Consider the following 6,000-nt stretch of genomic DNA (forward strand, 5'->3'; position numbering starts at 1 on the left):
AGAGGGAAATGCAGAAGAGAGAATTAGAAGTACAGAGACAAGGGGGTAAAAAGGGGAGGGAGAAGATGAGAGGGAAGAAAGAAAGGAAAAGAAATCATAAAGGACAGAAACAAAATATAGAGAAACAGGGCCTATTTAGAGATAATGGGTGAAAATTTAATGGAAAAAGGGATTCTGCAAAGGTACATAAGATAGTATGGTTATATTAGAAACAGAAATAATTTTAGAAAATATGAAACAAAGTATGATTAAAATGTCTGATAAAATAGCTATCGTAATTCAGTGGAATGCTTGTCAATAAACAAATGTAGTAAAAGGTATATTTATTGATTTATAAAACATATGTGAAGAGAAATAAGGGAAAAAATAATTATGGAGATTATATGTGTTTTTAAGGAAGTATGATATTTAATTGAAAAGATGTGTTAAAGATGTTAAGATTTTAATGATTATTAATGATAGAACTGAACTGGAATGGAATGAAGGTTTATAATTACATATATTTACAATCTTTTTTTTTTTTAAGAATATAGTGTGTATTATAAGAATGTACCAAGCAGAATTCGATTGGAAGTTATGTATTATGTATTATATTGAAGGTCATAACCTTAAGGTATATATTGAAGTTTAAATAAGAGTTGAATGGATGTAATTAAAAGATATAAAGGTGTCATACTCCAATTAGTAACTACAGGAGAAAATTAGTTTAATGAGAAAAGATAATATGAAATTGAAACAGGACAGACAAAAGTATAAATATAATGATTTGAATTGAGATGAGATAATCAAAATAAAATTGAGAAAATTAAGAGGGGAAAAACTATATAGAAAATGTAAAATAGTATAAGATATGGAATAGAACACAAAAAGGAGCATGAAATTGAGTTTTGTGTCTGTATAAAGAAGTTCAACCGGGACCATGCTATTTTCAAAAAAGATGTTTTACTTGTATTTTGTATGTGTGAAAACCCAAATAAAACTTTATTTTAAAAAAAATCTTTCCTCTTCCTATTTTCTCCATAACTATTCTATGTTGGGCCGAGAAAGAGTGACTGGCCCAACGTCACCGACTGACTTACACGCCTAAAGCAGGACTAGTGACATGGCCCCATTGAAGCCTGATTTGGAGGAAGAGGAGGAATTGGAATTGGGATTGCCAGATGGAGATGGCACATTTCCCTTGACATGTGTGGAGAGGCAGGGGTCTGAGGACGATGCTGTCCCAGCCACTTAGGCATTGGGGCCATGATGCCTAATGATGTCGACCAGATGGAGAGCTGCTTGCCTTCACAGACACAGGGGAGGATTGGCTGGGACAGACAGTGGTGCTGATAGGTAGCAGATCCCCTTTGATGAGGAATACCTCCCCCTTGCCCTTTTGCCTTTGCTTTGCTTTCAGAACTGCTTTTTGCCTTGTACCTTGTCTTTGCCTCAAGGACTCCTATTTGTCTTATGGCTGGGCTTTGTCTTGTGGACTTTCTTGATAATATATGGGCTATTCTTTGGGGGACTGAGAGTGGCTGAGAGTAGCATGAGGGGGAGTCTTATTGGTTGTTGGAGACTATTGGTTGAACAGTCATTGACAGCAATAAAAGGACTTTCTAGAGGCCTGCCTTACCTTGACCAACTGGGTCATAACAACTATTGGATCGGAGATCATAAAGAAATTCCTGGAAACTGGAAAAAAACATTCCACTTTTTTACAAAAACCTCAAGGTAGCAAGCAGACCTAATTCTCGTCTCTTATTTTCGCCACAACAACAACAACAACCTGTTAAGTGGATTGAATTGAAAGACAGCAAGTGGCCCAATGTTACCTAGCTGGCTTTCATGGCTAAGGGAGGCCTAGAACTCCCAGTTTCCTTGTTTCTAGGCCAGCACCTTACCACTTCACCAAACTGGCTCAACAACTAAATCTGACAGAAATGATACTTTTTTTTTTTTTTTTTCTGTAACTGCAATTGTAAGCATTATTTTCAAATAATTTTTTTCCTCCTAAGAAATATGAAGCTTGCTAGGATACAGGAGTATTTCAGCTATGCTTTTTTTTCTCTTTTTTTCCTGTTAAGAATTTCACAGCAATCAATCAAATAACTATTCATTCAATTCATACAATGTTGCTTTTATTTATAATTTCATGGCCTTTAAAATGCCTTAGATCAGGAGGTAGAAATTGGACACATGTCCTCCCCTCCTGACCTCAGTACAAATACTGCAGTCCCTACTGCTGCCAATTCAGAAAAGAAATGGGGAGCTATTAGACTACAACTGAGATGACACTGACAAGACAGCAACAGTTTTCCATTTCTCTTTGCTGTCCAGATCTGGTAGTCCTAGAAATGAGAAATGCCATGAATGAAATAGGGAAGGATATTTTCGTCAGTTCTTGAATGGGTCAAAATTTTCTTTCCAATGGAAAGACCTTTAAAAAAAAAACCTAAAGGAGACTTATCTTTATTGTAATGTTTAACTAGCATGAAAGAAATACCCCACAATGAGCATATTCATTGTTAATTGAATCATGATTTACTGTTATTTACTTTCTGAGTTTGCATTAGATACTCTAAACGAACCATATAGGCTGGATTGTATATGGGCTGGATTGTAGACTAAATATGGTTGGACAGAATGTTGTACGAGTACAGCCTCAGGCCATTTTTCTACCTTGTCTTCTCTTTGGATTTCTTAGCATCCTAATGAAGGAGCATAAAATTGCCCTGTAAGACTGCTTGAGATGGATAGAAGTCTAACATGCATATATATGACAACTCTGTTAATTATAAATCAACTCTTGGGCTGTAGTCTACAAAAGTTTATGTCATAACACAATTCTCATCCCTCAACGTTCAACAGACTATAATAAACTAATGTATCATTCTTCATCTGGAATACTTTAAAAATATAGAGTTCACTTCTCAGCATGACACTTGCTAAGAATCATTGGACTTTCCAGCTTTTAACATTCAATTCTATAATAGTCATAAACTGGCATTATTAATGATAATGATTGTAATTATAATCTTTAATAAAATCACTATAAACTAGTATCACTAAATAATCAAGTATATCAAACAGATGTATGTATGTGTATATGTATACACACACACACAAACACAATTGTAAAAGGAGTAAAAGATTTACAAACTTACAAATGCTGAATAAATAAGAGCTTCCCAGGTACAATCAACCTAAATAACAGAATAGGAAAAAATTTATCAAAGCTTACAAAACTTTACTTATCAAAGCTTACAGGTTCTGGCACTAAATCCAGTGATCTGGTTAAGTAATGACTGAGCTCTATCAGCTTACAGCAGAGTCAGTGAAGAGAAATTTGATGTTTTGAGTCTACTTACAAGGAGTTCATAATAATTTCAGTCTGCATATCCTTCTAAACTGGCAATAAAAAATGTACTGTAAAAGTGACCTAGAGTTGAGATCAGCATATGTGGTTGGGGTAGACTGTAGGGATGAGACTGAAATATAATTTTATCATATTTTACTTATCCATATATTACATTTTTTTCCAATTTCATTTTAAATCATATTTTATTCCAACTTAATTTAAAATTGTACTTTGTCCAATTCCATTTTAAATTTTTATCAGATTTTAGTAATAATTTGTGTCTGGAACTCTGCACTTTGATATGGCCCAAGGGTTAATCAATATAGTAAAGTGAACCACACAAATGTTTATTATTAAAACTTCCCTGCACCACAGTTGTAGTAGGTATATTGAGTTGTGGAATTAGTATGCCTACACATCTGGGAGGTGCTCTGGTAGGAGAGTGAACTAACTGAACTATTTCTGTTGAAACTGTTAAATGGTAAGAGGTGTTCTCGAAGGCAATTGTTTTCATCAGCAAATTTGCAATAGGCACCATACAGGTAGTATGGTAGACTTACAATTCTGTTGCTAAGTAACAATTGTTAGGTGAGTTTTGCCCCTTTTTACAAGCTTTCTTGCCACAGCTGTTAAGTGAATCACTACAGTTGTTAAGTTAGTAACCTGGTTGTTGTGTGAATCTGGCTTCCCCATTGACTTTGCTTGTCAGAAGTCATAAAATGTGATTGCGTGATCCCAGGACACTGCAACCATCACAAATATAAGCCAGTTACCAAGCATCTGAATTTTGATCATGTGATGAGGATTCTGTAATGGTTGTAAGTACGAAAAACAGTCATATGTTGCTTTTTTCAGTGCCATTGTAATTTTGAGCAGACAAAAACACACTAAACAAATGGTTGTAAGTAGAGGATTACTTGTATACATAAACTTGATGCTTTTCTGAAGGATCTATTTCAGCAATGATCTCACCAATTTAATGAACAGAGAAAAAGACTGTTCTCACAGCAAAAGTCTACCCAAAGAGAGCTTTACTCATAGAAATGAACAATTATTCACTGGAGTGGTAACACTGAATAACAGTAGTTTACTTCTCTGTAAATAGCAAGGAAAGAGATATTTATTGTATTTTTGCCTAATTTGAATATATCAAGGGCTTTGTGTAAATTATACCAGTGTGGAAAATATGCAGGTTGACAGCAGCCTAGAACAAGGATTTTTAAAATGAGCTAGGAGATTATTGTAAAAACTGAATTTGGAGAGTTAAACAAGGTGGAGAACAAGAATCATACTATCTTCATATCTTCATATTTACAACTGAATATATTATATGACTGTAAGGACTGGAAGAGATGACACAATTAAAATAGGGGTTGAAATATTTTGAGATATGCAGACATTAGCACTTTATTAATTTAAAGAAGAGTTAAAAGACATTATGAAATAAAGATGGAACATTTAAGTTAATATTATGAAACCAATAAAAACCTACTTACTTAGTGAACTTGAAGTTGGTGTTGAAAAAGTCAAGATGTTAATTTCTTTTGAGCTCAAAAAAGATAAACCTGGACACATGCAAGAGAAATAAATAGAAAATTAATCCTACTGAGGAACACAACCATAAACATAGACAAGACTGTGAGGAACAAAAATGAAGACAATGCTGATTTATTAGTTTTCTTTTCAGTAGTAATATAGTTATGAAAGCTGAAGAATGAAAGAGAAAAAGTCAAATTCTTTTGAATTCCAAGAAAAAACAACTAATTTCACAGACCTTGTCAATGATTCAAGAGGATGACAGATTAGAAAAACTGATTACACTAAGCAAATTTGGACTAAATAGAAAGCAGGGAAGACAATGTCTGTCAAGGATCAGATTCCTGGTACGGTACGTCTCTAAAAAAGCTGCCGGTTGTCATCGGGACAAATCAAGGCAACGAGTATTTGTCTCTCCTGTCACCAAGAGTAAAAGCCAACTGCCTGGCACCACGCTAAGTAATTAACAGAGCACTATCCCAATTGTGATTTTTTTCCCCATTAAAATTCCCCTGTATCTCAGGACAGAGGGAAAAACAATCTTGACCCCAGCACTTTTTCTTTCCTACCACCTACTGTGCCTTTTAACCTTCTTTCCCACACCTTCCTCCCCAAATCTTTCCCCGCTTGCGTTCCTTTAACGACACTTCGCCTTGTTTCCCTAAGAATCTCCCTACCGACTCCTTCCGACACCAGGGGGCGGGGCTTGGTGGGAGAGGGGTGGGGTGGGCGGGATCTCACCAGCTCCTCGGCGCGACCCCGAAAAAAAGTCGGCGGGGAAACCCGGAAGCGAGCTGAACCAGCGGCCGCGTTCGGCGCAAGCGCGCCTCTTACGTCATCGTGCCACTTAGAGCTTCAAAAGTGGGAAGCCGTTAGAGGAGTATAGGCGTCGGTTTCGGTAGCTGCTTTTCTCTCACTCTGAGTTTGACAACGGCAGCTTCAAGTGGAGAGAGTCAACCAACGAAACTGAGTAGTAATAACACGCTTTTGCACCTTCGGTATCGAAGCAGCGTGACTGCCTTCTGGTATCTGTTGTTAAGGAATGAGGGAGAAATGCCATTGTGATCCCGCTCCATCGGCGCTTTTCGCAGAGCTACGCGTGTACCGTAAAAGCCTGCATT

The 6,000-nt window shown here is 36.3% G+C and overlaps 1 protein-coding gene across 15 annotated transcripts in view; it reads right to left on the reverse strand.

Annotated features, from left to right (window-relative positions):
- Positions 1-5,705, reverse strand: part of PLEKHM1 (pleckstrin homology and RUN domain containing M1) — a 51,290-nt gene extending 45,585 nt beyond the window's left edge. For 5 of the 15 annotated variants that reach the window (XR_015745927.1, XM_026686090.2, XM_087947020.1 and 2 more), the window contains exon 1: positions 3,150-3,221. The gene's annotated coding sequence lies outside the window, so the exon portion shown is untranslated. Of the gene's footprint in view, positions 1-1,618; positions 1,666-3,149; positions 3,222-4,839; positions 4,909-5,460 lie in introns of those variants that run through there. The other 10 variants (XM_087947012.1, XM_087947013.1, XM_087947010.1 and 7 more) reach the window with 7 other exon arrangements.
- Positions 5,706-6,000: the final 295 nt, after the last annotated feature.

This window comes from Notechis scutatus, chromosome Z (genome assembly GCF_049901735.1).
Source record: "Notechis scutatus isolate UNSWTSFEM ecotype Mainland chromosome Z, rNotScu1.2, whole genome shotgun sequence".
Classification (NCBI taxonomy): Eukaryota; Metazoa; Chordata; class Lepidosauria; order Squamata; family Elapidae; genus Notechis; species Notechis scutatus.